Here is a 17,886-nt window from a genome sequence, read left to right on the forward strand (position 1 = left end):
GAATCCGGGAGAACTAGGGGCGCAGATGGAGGGAATGCAAAAATATGGAGGCCACCAGTAAGAAGCAAGCGACAGCTGCATAGATAGAGTAGTGGGGGCAGGGATTTGTATACAGTGCAAGAGTCTGGATGGGTGGTAAAATCGTCTTGCAGGCGAAGCAGCAGTCGGTGTGGGGTTTGAAGTATTACTTGTCCCAGTTCTGTGAGTCAGTGCTGGTCAGTGACCAAAATCTTATGAATAAGCATGTCTCACACACGGAGGCTTCAGTTAGCAATGAAACCATAAAAAGTGAATGAATTCTAAATGCTTAATTGCTCAGCATGGTGGTCCATTAGAAAGTGCTTCTAAATCTTTTATACCTCTAATTGTATATATATATATATATACATAATCTTATTATTAATATATCTTAATCACATTTCAATATTCCTTACAAACAGCTCTTAACACACAGTATTAAACCTTATGATGTGCTCTACTTCTCCTTGATAATATATTGTGCTTTGCAGAAGAAGGAATTTTTGTCAGTCTAAAACAGATGTGTAATCAGTTGATCTTAAGACAATAAAGTGGAATTAATAGCAAAAGGGAGTTAGAATTTCTGTAGAAATCTGAATATAAAGTATAAACTCCCAGAGAGATTTAAGCGGAAGCAATCATTTCTGCTCCAAAATGTGCCTCTGTTGAAGTACAGATCCTTCAACAGATGTATGGTTAGTTTTTGGGCTTAAATCCAACATTAAAACTGATACATTTTATGGGAAATCAAGACTGTTTTGTGTGAAATATGAAACATCTGGAAATTTTCGTAAAAGTTTTGGACAAAACATTGATTGCAGCATGACTGAAGACAGACAGTTATAGCTCCCTCTCACTCAAAAAGCTATCAGATGCTGAAGTACATATACAATGTAGAAAAAAGGGTCTCTTTAAATATATAAAACAGAAACCAAATGTGTTTACGGATCACGTACATATGAACCAGTATAAAGAATTCATGAAAGAGAGATGAAATGGAATGTGAGTGGTTACAAAGAGAGGAGGGGAAGGCTGGGAAAGTTGCTTTGGGTTGAGGGTGAAACTGATACGAAGAATTAGGGAGTGGGAAGTGTGGAGGAGGGAAGTATAAGTTCAGGAAATTTATAGAAGACACTATGGATAGTTTGTGGAATTAAAAACAGAGATAAACAACATATGACACCAAGTTTCACGTGTGGAAGCCCTCCAGTCCTGACTATGGATATTTCTTTACTATGGATATGGGAGTTCCAGGAAGGTTTGAATATTTAATCTGGGGACACACCAGTGTCGTAACTAGATATTATTTGGCCCCACAGAAAATTATTTTTCAGGCCCCCAAAATGTCGGTTGACTGGTTTTATCAATATTTATTTAAGTTGTATATGAATTAGGGTCTCATAGGACCGGTATACCTCCTGAGCCCCCTTGCAGCCGCAGGGTCTGATTCCTCTGTAGTTACGCCCTGCACGCCATAAATGTCAGTGCATGTTGCATAGATATACTGTATAAAGAAGTGATAAGGAGATGTAGCAGTGACCACTCAAGCAGTGTGGAATGCATTTTCCAGGGTTTGTGTCTGTTAGCGTTATTCCTCATTACTGGATGAAAGTTAGTTATGGATATGGATGCAAACAATCAATTGAACTTGGAATTGCAACAATGTCTATAATTCTAGGACTTGCTAGCCTCCTTATGCACCACTGACCTCAACTGAAGAGTGCAGACTAGATGTGTAATATAATCCTCTCTATAAGTAGCTGCAAAAAGCACATATGGGCACATGCTTTGGTGTTAAAGTGCATTCACTTACACTTTGTAACCAATTGTAAGCAACTTTTCAATAGGTCTTTATTATTTTATTTTATTTTTTAACTATTTGCCTTCTTCTTCTTCTGACATTTACAGCTATCAAATGGAGGTCACCGACCCCATCTAAAGACAAATGCTACAGATGTAGTGTTGTTGCTTTTTTTATTGCTTATTTTTCTAGTCAGGCCTCTTTTATATATTTATATATCAATGCGTGGATGCAAGGGCAATTTGTACCCTAATTTGTACCCTAGCAACCACATTGCTGAAAATGCAAACTGCACAGCTACTGAATAAAAAGCTAATAACTCATAAGAACTAATTGTCTCAGACTATTATTCTCTACAGCATACTAAAAGTTAACAGAAGTCATGACATCAGTGCGCAATTGGCCCGAAATTTAAATGTTTAAAGGGACATTCAGGTTTAGAATCTTTGCCCGTTATAGGAGTTTGTTCCTGGTGCTTCTGAGCTTTAAGCTAAATCTGTTTGTACCTGTTTTGATTCCTGTTGTGACCCCTGCCTGGCTTTGATGATTCTACTCTCTGTATCTTGACCCTTGCCTGTTTACCGACTCCGATTCTGCTTAACTCTCTGATTGACTTCCTGGTTTGACCCTTGCCTGCCTGACTTCGCTTATTCTCTGCCTGCCTCAGACCCAGCCTGATCTGTCTACTCTATTGCCTAACGCCTTGTACTACGACCTTCTGCCCAAAGACTCTCGCTAACAGTCGTGCCCCTCTGCCTATCCAGAACCTCTTGCCTTGCACCTCTCGTTTAAGTCCTGGTGGCATCCAAGTAGCTGAGGGCTCCTCCCGAGACCAACGGCGGTCACACTACAGGTGAAGCACGAGCCGAGACCAGGGTGCTTGGCATTTGTTCTGGTGTTGGGTGCCGACCGTGACAGTACTTTACATTTACATAAAATATCAATACAGATAAATCCCTTTGCTTTGCATTCATGATATCTCACCCAATAAAAAAAAGTAATTCACTATTGGAAAAGGACAAGCTCTTGTATCATTTTGCACCCCTTGTTTGTTAAATATATAATTTCTTATTTGTGTAATATGCATTGCTGGTGCTTCATAAAAGATAAATGACTTGCTAGATTAGAAAAGGCCCTGACACTCGTAGATAAACTCACCCGTAATGTTATGCACTGCTTGCAGTTTTGAAATACAAATAAACCCAAAAAAATCCTATGTGAGCTATATAGGTCTCATTTACTAACATAAGATCTAAATTATACAGGTACAGATGCCCACAGCAACCCATTACCAATTGTTTTAATCAGTCAGCTATCAGATACAAAATTAAAGCAAAGGATCCATTGGTCCCTATGGGCAATTGCACTATTGCAATTTAGCAGCTATGTTTGTAAATTAGCCCCATGTTTCCCCTAATTCAATTTTATATTTCCCTTTTGATCTTATTGAGTTTTTATAAACTGAATCTATGAGAAAATGTATATTTTTACTGTAGTGGAACTTTGAGTATGGTGTGTCTGGTCTGGGGTAATATTTTTTGTGCTTTAATGCTAAATGCCTGAAGGGCATTCCACGTTTTGTCTCTTATGCTGGTTTATGAATGGAGAAAACCTGGAGGCATATGTTATTGTTTTGAGCTGAGATCAAGGTAAATGCATGACGGCCAAGAGGTCATCAACTCATCTGTATTAACCTGCAGATTAACACTTCTATTTTAAAGAAGAAAATAAAGGCTGCAAGGCCAGAACTAGGGGTTGGCAGAAAGGGCACGTGCCTAGGGCGCAAAGCTTGGGGGGCGCCAGGCACATACCTCATAAGCAGCCTACTTAACACAGTAAAAGGTTAAGCGGGTGCCGCTCTCTGATGTCAAAGCGTGCTGACGCAGGCCCATCCGCTCACGGCCTCGCACGTGCATCTTCATTTGTGCACATCCATGCATCCTCGTTTGCACACATGCATTCTCGTTTGCGCACTGCCACGTGCGGGGGGGGGCGCAAAGTGCCTGGCCGGGTTGCCTGGGGTGCCTGGGCGGCAGTGCCCAGCAATGACCAAATGATGAGATTCTTGGACAAATTGTGCCCAGATCTGCTTGTTTTGTCGCCAGCTTCAAGCATATAGCTAGCTTAAAGGAATTGTTCCCTTTCCTTCTCCCTGGTTTTCTGTGTTTTAGCAGTCCCAGCTAAGACTTAAAAAGTCATTTATGAATGCAACCGAAATTATGATACCCAAACTGCACATAAAATCAAAAACACAGTTATTATACATGCTCCTTGGACTTTATGCCAATGTTTCCAGCCTGTTCTGATGAATAATGCATAATCATTGAAGGGTTATTGTTCTCAATATTCATTATAGGTACTCGCATGCACCCATACATACTACTTGAAAATGAATATACTTGGTGGACGTGCCAATTTGCCTGTATAAACTGCTCTAATGAATTACGCACAATGGCATGTATTTATGCAAGGGAACCCTGGAATTACCACCATTCTGAACATGGTAGTATTTCCACTAAAGGGTTGCATCTATAGGTGCTACTGACTTGCGCCAAGCAAAATTTTTGGTTTCTGATTTCCACTAGTGGGCTGCGTCAATTGGTGCTATTGACTCACACCATGTGAATATAGATAATATACTGTATATTATATAAATATATACATATATATATAAAATATATTAATTACACTCAAGTCTATATATTAATACAAAAGAACTTTGCAATTAGAGCCAGCCCTCACAAGGCAGAAGTTCAAAGGTTCCACTACTGGGTTGCATCAAGAGACAATACTGACTGACCAAGTGAATGGCATACTATGCAGTTATAAATGGAAAGCACATCGGGATGGCAAAAGTGGCACATTCCATAACTGTAAGTTATTGTGCCTTGCAACTCAAACTGCACTTTGCACCATGTGCTGCATTTATAAATGAGAAATATATATATATATATATACATATATATATATATATATAATAATGCACATGTTCCGCACTCCGAAATACAAAGGCTCAACCTGGGTACTAATCCGAATAAAAATGGATACAAATGCAGGGTGGCAGCACTCCAAAATTTTTCCCTGAAGAAACTTTCCTGTACGGAACTGAAACGTCGGATTTAATAAACCTGCTTTATTTTGACAACCTTGTTGCAAAATCCTTGGAGTGCTGCCACCCTGCATTTATATATATATAAACAAACAAAGGATCAGCACTCTCTGTAATTTGAGACAGCATCTCATCGAACGTTTCGGGCCCATCTGGGGACCTTTCTCAAGGATGCTTGAGAAAGGTCCCAGGTAGGACCGAAACGTTCGATGAGATGCTGTATCAATAAAAGAGCATTATTTCACAAATTACAGAGAGTGCTGATCCTTTGTTTGTTTATATTATAACCCTTGATCGTGCACCTTTGGCAACTCAAAGTATGAGTGCAGGCACTTCTGGACATATATATATATATACATATATATATATATATATATATATATATATATATATATATATATATATATATACATAATATTCCAAAAAAACGCAGTCCAAGGACTTAATAGGTGAAAAAAAATAGATTTATCACTTTTCACTGATGAAGGCCCTAGTATCAGTGCCGAAATGTTGATAATAAACCTACTTTTATTTTTCACCTATTAAGTCCTTGGAGTTCGGTTTTTTGGAATATTATGTATTGATTTGATGTGTGTGTGTGTGATAATGAACATTGTGTCATTAATAAAAAAACAGTAACACAAATACCCTTGTGTCATTTGGGAACCTTCCCCAAGTGCTGTAATCTAATTTATAGTTTGTGTGTATCTTTCTATGGAAATGATGTATACAAGGTATCTGAGAGCATTTAAGTCTTCCCCACCAAACCAATTCTGTGCTCCGCCTCTCCCCTTTTGAAATTGAGTCTGGGTTATCTCTGAGGATCTCCAGTCCCAGCCAGGGCTGTGGATGCTCTGCAGGGTACAGCTCTGTAAAGAATTCTGTTCTGCTGCTGCTGCTGCTGCTTCTGAATCCTCTGAGATCAAGCCTGGTACTACACATCTCCGGAGCCAGGTCAGCACACATCTTCTGGATCTTTGCACTTCATTCATTAGTGCAGGGACTGCAAAGAAAGCATTTGTTCTGTGATTTATCTTTTTTAAAAGAAAGCTCCCAGTATGAACACATGGGGGTATTCCTGTAGTAGCTACCATAGAAGGAAAAGCATAGCACTCTCTGCACATAGTAGAACTGGTTTTGTTATTTTCTTTACATGTTTATGAGTTAATTTCTCTGATTTAGTTATAATAGTAATAATTGATTGTCTTTATTTTTGGTGACTATCCTGCATTACTTTTGGCATTTATATTGTATCTGTTGTAGAAATGGGAGGTATTGGTTTCCAGTATTGTGTGTTCAGTACATTTAAGGTGGGAACTTTAAAATAATGATGTTGAATATGAGTTTTTTACTGCTTTGCTACAGCACTTCAGATCTATAATATGGGGGTTTGGCACTTGGGGTTAGGTTATAGAGCTGTGCAGGATTTGGATGCTGTCCTCAGGTTGTTAAAGATGAAGTCATCTTAAATAAGATCTGTGTTCGTGGTATATTTTTTGACCTCCTCCTGGAAGTATTTTACTGTGTCATTACACAGTAATTAGAGACATTAAATGTGTTAACTTTAAGAATATTACAGGACTTTTGGGGCTCTGGTGCCCTTTCTTCAGACTGACATTTTACAGCTGGGGAAAAAAAAAAATATATATATATATAAATTTTATTGGATTTCTCCAAAGATAACATGTGTGTGTACACTACAGTATCAGTGCAGTCAGCAGCTTATGCTAGGTGCCGATCCCATTCTAATAGTGGCATAACGCTGCATTGGTCAATTTATGGGTGGCAATACTCTGTTCACAACAAGTCAGTGCACTCGTGTTGAGTCACTTTCTGATATACTGGCACCTGCACCATCCCCTTGGGTGACATCAAAGAGAGGGGATTAAAACAACACATCAGGGTAGCATTGTTTCGGGACAGAAGAGGGCAGGTTAGGGTCAACCCAAGAATTACAATATAGTCTCACACTCACACTGCATATTCAATTTTTGCATCAAAACTAGTGTTTGCTGTTGTCCATGTGCCCAAAAGGCTTTCTGTTAGGTTCCCAAGCATTTTGGCCACATGTGAGCATAGAGGACAACCTGGACAGCATTTATTACTCTTAATATACTGAAATTATACCACAGCATATTACAGCCATACAGATATTGACAGATACAGAACTGGCGTATGGCTTTAAAGAACTGAACATATGGCAGTGTGGTGGATTTTTGCTCAGGGGCAGTCACACCATGAACATCTAGCAAATGGGGATGGATAGTCACAATCTCATGACATGTCACACTTTTTTTTTTTTTAAAGGTAAGATTTATTTCTTTTTTAAAACACACAGCAATCAGACATACAACAAATAAGTACACTCGCAGACTAAACTGTACAAGTTTGGCAGGATGAAAACATGGCACAGGCTATCACCAAGCATAACACAATACAGAGATCGAGCAGTTGAGATGGACACTATCAAATTCAGGTGAACTTTACATCTGAAGGCTAGGTTGGGACCTTCGAGGATATGTAGGATAGCTAACCATGAAGGATTTCATAATAGGAGATGGACTTGGTTAAGACATGCTACAGAGGGGTCGGGTCAATGTCATTCCACAATCCCCAAATGTTATCAAATTTTGTTGGTGTTCCCCTAACTTCGTAGGTGAGCTTATATAGGGGTACTGCTTTGTTAACCAGGTGTATCCAAGCATTAAGAGAGGGTGAGAGGTGACCCATCCAGTGAAGGGCTACAGTTTTTTTCGCATAAAAGAGTAGGATACGAAAAGAGATTCGAGTATACTTAGCTGGGATTATCTCTTCTAGGACCCCCAAAAGGCAAACTGTAGGTGAAATTATTCTCGGAAAGTCAAGATTGTCCGCTAGATAGTTTACGACTTGTGTCCAAAAGCTCAATATGTAGTGGCATTCCCAGATTAAATGGAAGAAATCCGCAGCTTGTTGGTGACACCTGGGACAGGAGTCGCAGGGGATCCGGCCCATCAGTTTGAGTCGTGTGGGAGTAATGTAAATATGATGCATAATTTTATATTGTATTAGTTTGTCTTTCAACGATATCAGGCCAGTGTATATGTGATCTGTTGCTTCGTCCCAGCTATCCTGCTCAAGGCCTACAATTTTGGTATTCCACCAGTCTTGCGCTGATCGAAAAGGTTTGGGGCCGGATAAAAGGAATTGCTGGTAGAGCCGGGACACCAGCTTTGCTGGGTTGGGATCATGAAGAATTTCTTCAATGACTAGACAGGTTTGCTGGGGAGTAAGACTGTTAAATTGGGAGTGGAAGGCATGTCGTAATTGTAGGTATTGAAATAATGGAATATGTGTTGGTTGGCACTTTTGTTGGAGTGTGCAAAGGGTGGCAAAGGTATGATTCTCAAGGAGGTCCTTCAAGCGTTTAATGCCTTGCCTTGGCCAGAAAACCGAGTGTTGCAAGGATCTAAAGTGATTTAGATAGGAATTCCCCCAGAGTGGGAGGTGAGGGGATAGGAGGGGTGGTGAATGGCCTAAAAGTTTGAGAGCTATCAGCCAGGCCTTCTTTGGGGTAGTCAGTGTCGTCGGTAATGGGCCAGAATCCCTGGGACTCCAATAGGGAAAATTGCGGAGACCTTCCCACGAGGATAGTAAAAGAGCTTGTAACTGCGAGTTTGGGTTATATGGGTCAGGGTTAAAGCACCAGTGGAGGTAATATACTTGTGAAGCTATAAAATACCAATGGAAGTTGGGGAGGGCCAGACCTCCCACGTCGCATGGTGCACACAGCTTTGACCAAGCGATTCTGTGTGTTTTATTGTTCCAGAGGAAGGGGATCACGATTTGGTTTATACTTTTAAAGTATTTTTTGGGGATATATATTGGTGCATTATGGAGTAGGTAGAGAATTTTGGGTTGTAAATCATTTTAATGACATTTACTCTACCCCAGAGAGACAGAGGAAGTTTAGTCCATCGATTTAAGGTATTGGTCAGATTAACTAAAATTGGGTCGAGGTTTAAGGTAGTGTATTTTGTGAGATCTGCATGGACTACCACTCCTAGGTACTTGAATTGGGTGGCCCATTCGAGAGGGGTCTCTTGTGGTAGAGATCGAGGTTGGTCAGGGTCAATGGGGAATAAAACTGATTTTTCCCAGTTAACTTGTAGTCCAGAGAATGAGCCAAAGCGATTGACCAGGTCCAGGAGGGCTGTAAGAGAATCATTGGGATCTGCCAAATATATAAGGAGGTCATCTGCAAAAAGGGAGATTTTTTCCTGAATAGTGCCGTAGGTTAAACCCTTGATTAAAGGAGACTGTCTGGTCAGTATTGCTAGTGGTTCTATTGCTAGGGCAAATAGAATTGGGGAAAGGGGGCAACCCTGCCGTGTTCCCCTTGTTAGTAAGAAAGGGGGTGAAATATGGCCATTAACTCTCACGCGTGCCGTGGGGTTCTTGTAGAGAAGTTTGATCCAGGATATGCATCTAGGGCCAAGTCCGAAACGGGCTAAAACCTCCCATAGGTAATCCCACTCCACCGAATCAAAAGCCTTAGCAGAGTCTAGGGAGGCTACTACTCTGGTGCCTGTTTCAGTATGGGCGATCTGCAGGTTGGTAAAGAGTCTGCGGAGGTTGATGTTAGTGGAGCGTCCTGGCATAAAGCCAGATTGATCAGGGTGGATAAGGTCAGGGACTACCTGTTGGAGGCGGGAAGTGAGGACCTTAGCCAGGATTTTAGCATCTGTATTTAGGAGAGATATAGGGCGGTATGAAGAGCAGCGAGTTGTATCTTTACCCGGTTTAGGGATGACAACTATGAGGGCCTCTGTAAATGATGGAGGTAGTGAATTACTATCGAAAGCACTTTGCAGCGTCTCTAGATATTTCGGGGCTAATTGTTCTGAGAGAGCTTTGTACCAGTCTGGAGGTAGGCCATCTGGTCCTGGTGTCTTATTTGGGGGTAGGGAGGCAATGGCATCAGCAATTTCTCGGGGCGTTATAGGTGCATCCAGAAATGTTTTGTCACTAAGTGAGAGAGACGGGATAGGGATGGAGTCCAAGAAGTGAAGGAGTTGGGTTCTGGAGTGTGTTGTTGTGGTAGAATATAGGTTTTGGTAGAAGGTGGCAAATTCTCGTGCTATGAGCTTGGGTTCAGCGACTATTGAGCCATCATCTAAAACAAGGCGGGGAACAGCGGATGATGTAGTCTGTTGTCTAGCCAAAAATGCCAAAAGCTTACTGTTTTTGTCGCTCTGATCAAAGATACGCTGGTTCTGGTAAAGCAAGGCTTTTCTAGTTAGTGATATGGAGGCTCTGGAAAGAGAGTTTTGAGCGCTTAGGAGACCAGCATAGTTGGCAGGGGAAGGGTTCAGTGTATGTGCTCCTGAAGCATTACGGAGTTCAGTCTCCGCGGCTTTAACCTGGTCTAAAGTATCATTCCTTGCTTGTGAGATTGCCCCCATAAGCGCTCCTCTCATGACCGCCTTAGAGGCATCCCAAAGAGTCAGAGGGGAGGCGGACCCCACGTTATGGACCCAATAGTCGCCATAGGCCTGGGCATTCGCCTCGGCCACTGTAGTGTTTTTGAGCCAAAGAGGGCTTAAGCGCCATAGCTTGTCTGAGGCCTCAGGAATCCAGCGAAAAGTAACTTGAAGTGGGGAGTGGTCAGATAGGGATTGGGGTAGGTAGCGGATTTGATCAACCATAGATAGGAGGTCATGAGATACGAGGGCCAGGTCTATCCTAGAGAAAGTTTTGTGTGTTGGAGAGTGGCAGGAGAAGGTTTTTTGGAGTGGGTATTTCCACCTCCAGGGGTCAGTTAGTTGTAAGGCTTCTGCCCACGTGGTGAGCTTAGTAAACGTATGGGGGTCAGGGCTAAGTTTATCCAAGGACGGATTTAAGCAACAGTTAACATCTCCCATAATACAGAGGGGGCTAGGTGGGAATTCAGACAGTTTAGTCATCATTATATCTAGGATGGACACTGCAAATGGCGGAGGCATATACAGATTGACCAAAAGAATGGGTTTGTTGGCGATAAGGCCATGAATTACCAGGAATCTGCCGTAGTGATCTAAGTGGAGCTTTAGAAGTTCAAATGGCAGACCCTTGCGAATTAATACGGAGACCCCCCTCGAATGAGTTGAAAAAGTAGAGTGAAAATGCCATCCCACCCATGGTTTCTTAAGTGCGAGAACTTTTTGTCCGGAGAGATGCGTCTCCTGGAGGAGGAGGATAGAGGGAGGATATCTCTTGAGGTAATTAAACAACAAGCTCCTTTTAAATTTGGAATTAAGGCCCCTCACGTTCCAAGAAAGTATCGATACATTAGCCATAGCATACAGTTGTAGGTATATGCCAAGTCAGAGGAAGTGTCCATCCCTTCAGGTACATCAGTAAGAGAAACTTATAAAGTATATCATGCTTAGTTACTATGCCGAGCAATTTAGAGTGAATAGTCTGCGAAATACAGTGATACACAAACCCAACATATATACATCCCCAACCCTCCCTACTCACCCCCCAAACTCGGGTGAGTCTATTACCCATAACAATCTGGAACAATAATGGGGGTTATCCCCTAGACTTCTGCTAAGAAACAGTCATGTCACACTTTAATTCATGATCTTCTCACTGAATTTTCTTCCTAGGTAAAGCTCTTAGCATTCGGGAGAAAAACACACAAATGGCTGAAAATTACAGTTCTTGCTGTGTTTTTTTCTATTTTGAAATATTTTGATGACTGAAGTCCTTCCTTTTGAACAACCAGCCCATCTAAAGTAGCCCAGGCATCCATATCTATAAATACTCCAGCCAAGGCTGTTACTAATTTTCACTTTGTAGTTGATATCTATTGATGCACAATGTTTAGCAACACCCACTGCTTACCAGACCTCCCCTGCATTTCTGCAGAGAATTCTCCCCTCTTATAAATGTGCCTGTAGTGTAGAATTGTCCAGCTAGGCCCATCCAAATGAAGAATATGGAAAATGGCCTGGGGTGCTTAAAGGAGAAGTAAAGCTTAACTAAAGAAGTAGGCTAGAAATGCTGTACATTATGTATTGGGCTTCTATACCAGCCCAAGGCAAACACAGTCCTGGGAAGATCTGTGCCCCCAAAGATGCCCCAGTAGCTCCCCATCTTCTTTTCTGCTTATTCACTGCACATGCTCTGTTCTACTGTCACTTACTGAAGTTAGGGACTCACTTACAATATACAGTACACATAGAATAGAAATGTCACACAATTAGGCTGATTAGTAATTAATACAGATTATTATTACATAGCAGGTCAAAAACCAGTGCAATTAGCATCAGTAATGTAATAATCAGCCTGGTAGCACCAGCTTATATTACAGACCAACCTCATTTTCTGCTTGATAATTAGTGACGACCCCTAAGCTTAGCTTCTCAACAGCTGCTCAGAGCCCACTAAGCATGTGACAAGTTTAAAGTCCTTGATCATTGCTGCTATTGAGTAGCTGAAACTTTAGGCTGGTGCTTAAGTGCAGTATATGGCATTTTTAGCCATATTCATTTTTAGGGTTTAGTTCTCCTTTAATACACATCTAGGCTGATGTGGCTGTAACTGCAAGAGAACAAAAAAGTAAAGCTTAGCTGGTGTGGTTTGTGGTGTGCTGCAATATATTGTTATATATTTATCAAAAAATTAAAAAAAAATGTATTTATTTTGTTAATATCTGTTTATTCCCAGTTCCTGCAGGTCTAGCTTTTTCCCTGATGATGTTCTTTGTTTTCTGAAAGCAGCAGAAAATTCAGGTAAGGAAAATCTGGGGTTAAAACATAAAGAGGGTTTCAATAATCAAAGGAGATACTGATCCAAAACATAGTACTATCCTGAAATGTCTGCAAGTCCATACCTCCCAACAATAGAAAAAGGGACAAAAAGATGCACAGCAGATTTTTGACCATTCCCATTTTATGGCCACACCCCCTAAATACTACATCCATTTTACAAAATTTGGCAGATTATGGAAAATGTTAACACATTTCTGGGGGTTTTAGGGTCAGGTTGTATGTGTTATTACAGTTCTGCTAATAAAGGTGAATTGTCATTTAAGCTGCAGGTCACAATTTCCCCAAGAGACCTGATTATCTTAAATGGTTACAAATGTATCAGCTGCCGAGTATTCTGGGCTGTCTGCCAAAAGTCTCTTATTTAATTACATTTCAGAAACTTTATATATCTTTGTCTAGCTTTTCAGTGCAGGAGATCAAAGAGAAAACACAGGACATTTCAATAACAATCCAGAACTGCAGGTCAAGCTGTCAAAATCAGGACTGTCCCGCGGAAAACAGGACAGTTATAGGGGGGTATGTGCAAGTCCATAGCCATAGGGCCATATCATATATAACAAGGAGTTAGCATGTTCTCCCCATGTCTCAATTTTTTTAAAAACCTACAGGCAGTTTAACTGATTCCTGAAAAGATTGGTTCCATTGTGTGCAAATGTGATAGAAACCTTAGACTGCAAGCTCCAATGGAACAGGGACTGATAATAATGTTTAAAGGGGATCTATCGCAAAATTTAAATTCTCTGAATGGATAGTTGAGGTGGAAATAATAATATCTTCAAATATATTTCTTTAGCAGAAATGCTTACTTTTTTAGTAAAATGACATATTACTACATGCAATGAGGGTGCTTTCACTGAGAGACAAGTTCAAGCTACTGCTGAATGGGAGTGGCTTCTCACTAGCTATGACGTCACTTAGCAACTAGCAAAGTCCCTCCCTCTTCCATGCTGAATAGCATCTTCACACCAACTGTTACTGTGGAAGCTCCTTGTGAGAAAAGTAAGCCTGTCAGTTCTGCACATTCTCTCAGTCAAGTACAGACAGAGAGATTGGTAAATAATTAGAGATGCACCGAATCCAGGATTCGGTTAAGGATTCGGCCTTTTTCAGCAGGATTCAGATTTTTGTAAAGTGCTACAGAAATGCATTGGCGCTATATAAATACCAGGAAAAAACAATTAAAAATTCATTCATGTGGGTGTGAGGCTTTTAGGGTTGGCAGGACTACCCCCCCCCCCATGGTGACATAATGTAGAAGAATGGCCTATATTTTTTAGCAATAAAAAAACATTTTTATGGGTGCAGTCATAACTGCATTGGACCCAGCTATCAATTTTAGTTAACTGCTCAATGTTGGAATTTAATAATTCATTTAAAAAGGACAAGGACATGAAAGGTGCAATTATAGTGTCTGTTCCATCAAAGGAAAACCAATGTCCTTCAAACATGATTTGTAGTACCTTACTGCTGGTTGCACATCACTATGGCTGGTGTATTTTCTTAGTTAGCAACCTTAATAATAGACAGTGCAGTAGTTAAGGCAAATGGCATACATCTGACCCCCTACCCTTCTATATATGTACACAGGATTAGCCTGTTAGTGTACACACAGAGTGGATTTTGGCACAAAAACACATTTTTAATATTTCCTAGCCAAAACAAGTGCATGCAATTAGCTTTAAGAACACTTATGTGACCAAAGTGATATATATATATATATATAGGGAAAAAAGCCTCCCTTGATGAAAACCCTTGCGACATCTTAATTTCAAAACGTTAATATTTTTACCAACTTTTTATAAAAAGGGCCATTATATTCCATATTAACTTTAGTTTAGGTGATATTGAACAGTTGGTCTGTGTGTGGATCATCTGCCCCCATGTACCCCCACCCTAAAGACAATAACACATGGGGAGATTCCAAGCATTCTGTCTACCATGCTTTACAGAGAAGCTATTGTGGGTGGATCATTCTCCCCGTGTACAAGGTCGGACTGGGAGGCCCGGGGCAACCGGGGCTGCTGTCACAGGGCCCACCTTCAGGCAGTCTCTGAACCCCCTCCTGACCTCCAGCCTCCTGCCTGCCTCCACCATACACGTGAAGAAGTCGCGACGTGTGTGCATGTATAGAAGATGCTCCGCAGCATTAACTTTTTTTTCTGGGGGAGCAGGTCTGGGCTGGCCTCCTGACCTCCAGCCCCATGCCTGCCTCCGCGAACGTGCCGTGTCATGCAGAAGACACGCATGATCACGAAGAACAGGCAATGCCCTTGCACGTAAAGAAGATGCTCCGCAGCATTAACAACAAGTGTTTTCTGGTGGAGCAGGTCTGGCCCGGAAGGGGCCCATGAGGGCCGGGGCCCACCGGGTTTTTTCCCAGTGTCCCGCCGGCCCAGTCCGACCCAGCCCGTATACCCCCACCTTAAAGGTACTGCCAGATTTTAGCACCGAAATCCACTGCGTCTGCCTTCACCCATGCCAAGGTAATGTACTTGGGTGCAGACTCATCGAGCAGTGGAGGAGCAGATTCTGGTCTGCATTTCTCTACAGACTGAGATCCGTTACATCTGGCACTACCCTAAGTGTAACCACACATGGGAAGATTTCAAGTATTTTGCCTGCTAAGCTTTTTAAGTATTCAAAACACACAGGGAGAACATATTGAAAATCATTGCTCATTACTCTAATGGCTAGTGGTTTCAGGAGATTCTCAAATAAGGATTGCACTCCTATCAATAAGAGCAAGGCAGACAAAATGCATAAAATCTTAACTCTGTGCCATTGCCCAAATGTACTGATGAAACCATTGGGCTGATTATTTCTCCACATAATAAAATGCTGAAGTGCTGAGTGCAGTTGGATCTGCTATTAATAATCATCTGAAAACGTTAATTTGATATGAGGAAAGACATCTGTATGTGTTGCACATTTGCGATTTTTGAGATGGAAAATGATTAGTCTGGCAAACTGCAACTCTTCAACACTGTGTTGACAGAAGCTTTGCTTCTTTATGGATTTCAGCAGAATGTTAGGATTTGTAGCTGATTTTTACCGTCAAACACTATAGCGCAGTAAAATTGAATAAAGAAATGACATTATTGTGTTGAAAATATCACCAGTGCAATCGCCAATGCAATTGTGAGGGTGAAAAAATGCACTCCTTTTATTTTCACATAATTGTGCTTGCTGAAGCTGCCTCTTGTTTTATAATGCTGTTCAACTTCATCTATTGACACAGGGGGAACCATGGAGCTCCATATTTTCCAGCGTGGGCTACATTAATAGGTACTAGGGATGCACCAAATCCACTATTTTGGATTCGGCCGAAGCCCCGAATCCTTCGGGAAAGATTCAGCCGAAATACTGAACCAAATCCAAATTTGCATATGCAAATTAGGGGTGGGAAGGGGAAAACATTTTTTAATTCCTTGTTTTGTGACAAAAAGTCACAAGATTTCCCTCCCCGCCCCTAATTTGCATATGCAAATTATGATTCAGACTCAGTTTGGCTGGGCAGAAGGATTCAGCCGAATCCAAATCCTGCTGAAAAAGGCCAGATATTTGGGCAATATGGTCATAATATCAGCCAAACTGCCTGACCAAATCTGTGCCTGCATGGTCATCTTAAATTGCCTGGAGTGATTATATCCCTGGTTAGGAGGTAACTATATAGTGATACAGTTGGTTTCTTGGTAACCAGGATTTGCTGGGAACTGTCAGCACCATCATAGACTGGATGAACTGTCCCTGGCAGACCAAGAGTACTGTCCTGCAGTAGTATGATTATAAGAAAACAGAGCAGGAGGACAGACATGCTTATTACTTAGTTAAGTAGATTAAATTAGATTCAATTAACACCTATAATACATTTCATGTAAATAGTGGAACAAAGCAATCTGACAACATTGTAGACAACATTTTAGGCATGTAGATCAAAGATAAAACCAACATAAATATATATATACACGGGGGGCGGGGGAATAGTGAGAAACTACTTTTACAAAGAGAACTTTGTTGGATTCATAAACTTAACACTCTGAGTCTGAAGGGATTAAATGAAATAGTCTCCTACGCTCCATACATCTACAAGTGAATAGTGAGAGAGTGGACTAACAGAACATCAGAGTCCAACGCGTAGAGAAGATATTCTGAAGAGAGACTGGTTGATACTACCACATAGAGACTAGTGCAACAATCTACGCAACACATTGAGTATTGATATATAATGTAATTAAGCATGTAACTAGTAATAAGTAACATATAGTCATGAATATAGTGCCATGAGATATATATATAATAATATATAATGTGATTATGCATGTAACTAGTAATAAGTAACGAATAGACATGAATATATTGCAATGAGGAATCTCAACGAGATTCTTTCCAACCAAGCTACATCTGTTAAGTATACGGTGCCTGAATATACAGGTATAGACTTAATTACTAGTATTATAATGGTTTTTGGATGATTTAAATGATGGATTAGATTTTAAGCACATTCTTTTGTCACATGCTGTGTTCTTTCCTTCACTCACGAACGGGCACATTTTCCACTATATCCAGTAACCATATCCACTCAACGATGATCACATCCTTCGGGGTAACTGGTGAGTGAGACCAGTAAATACGTGTGTGAACGTTTCCCTGGATATAACAAAATCATTTGAGTGATTTTTATTTTATTTATTTTTTATTTCTTTATCATTTTTTATTTTTATGTATTTCCTATTTGATCTTCAATGTCACATGAAAAACAATTTTGGAGACACCTGTCGATATATCCCATACAGAATACTTTATACTTCTAGATCTGTGACGGTTAGTTTTCTCCCACCAAGAGCCCGTGCAGTGTGTGGTAAGCATCAGTGTATATACGTCTTGATGGATTATGGTCCCTTTACAGACTGGTCGACACAGGGAACGTGATTGACCAGCTCCATGAGCACCAATTCTGCCCCCATTGAAGTGCTTGAATCACGACGCTTGTATTCGCGCAAGAGACTGACTTTGGGCAAACACTCAGGTCCTTAATGAAGCATTACGCATACATCTACTGATAGACATGAGGATTGAATATGATAAGACACACAAGATAAAAGATCTATTTAACTAAATACTTCCTGATGTTGAGTGGGTAAATTTACTGGATTAACAGC

General features: G+C 40.8%; 1 protein-coding gene across 1 annotated transcript in view; it reads left to right on the plus strand.

The window, feature by feature from the left end:
- Window positions 1-5,771: 5,771 nt before the first annotated feature.
- Window positions 5,772-17,886, plus strand: part of col6a5.L (collagen type VI alpha 5 chain L homeolog) — a 110,454-nt gene continuing 98,339 nt past the window's right edge. The window contains exons 1-2 of the mRNA XM_041566038.1: window positions 5,772-5,882; window positions 12,624-12,688. The gene's annotated coding sequence lies outside the window, so the exon portion shown is untranslated. The remainder of the gene's footprint in view (window positions 5,883-12,623; window positions 12,689-17,886) is intronic.

The sequence above is a fragment of the Xenopus laevis genome, chromosome 6L (genome assembly GCF_017654675.1).
Source record: "Xenopus laevis strain J_2021 chromosome 6L, Xenopus_laevis_v10.1, whole genome shotgun sequence".
Taxonomy (NCBI): Eukaryota; Metazoa; Chordata; class Amphibia; order Anura; family Pipidae; genus Xenopus; species Xenopus laevis.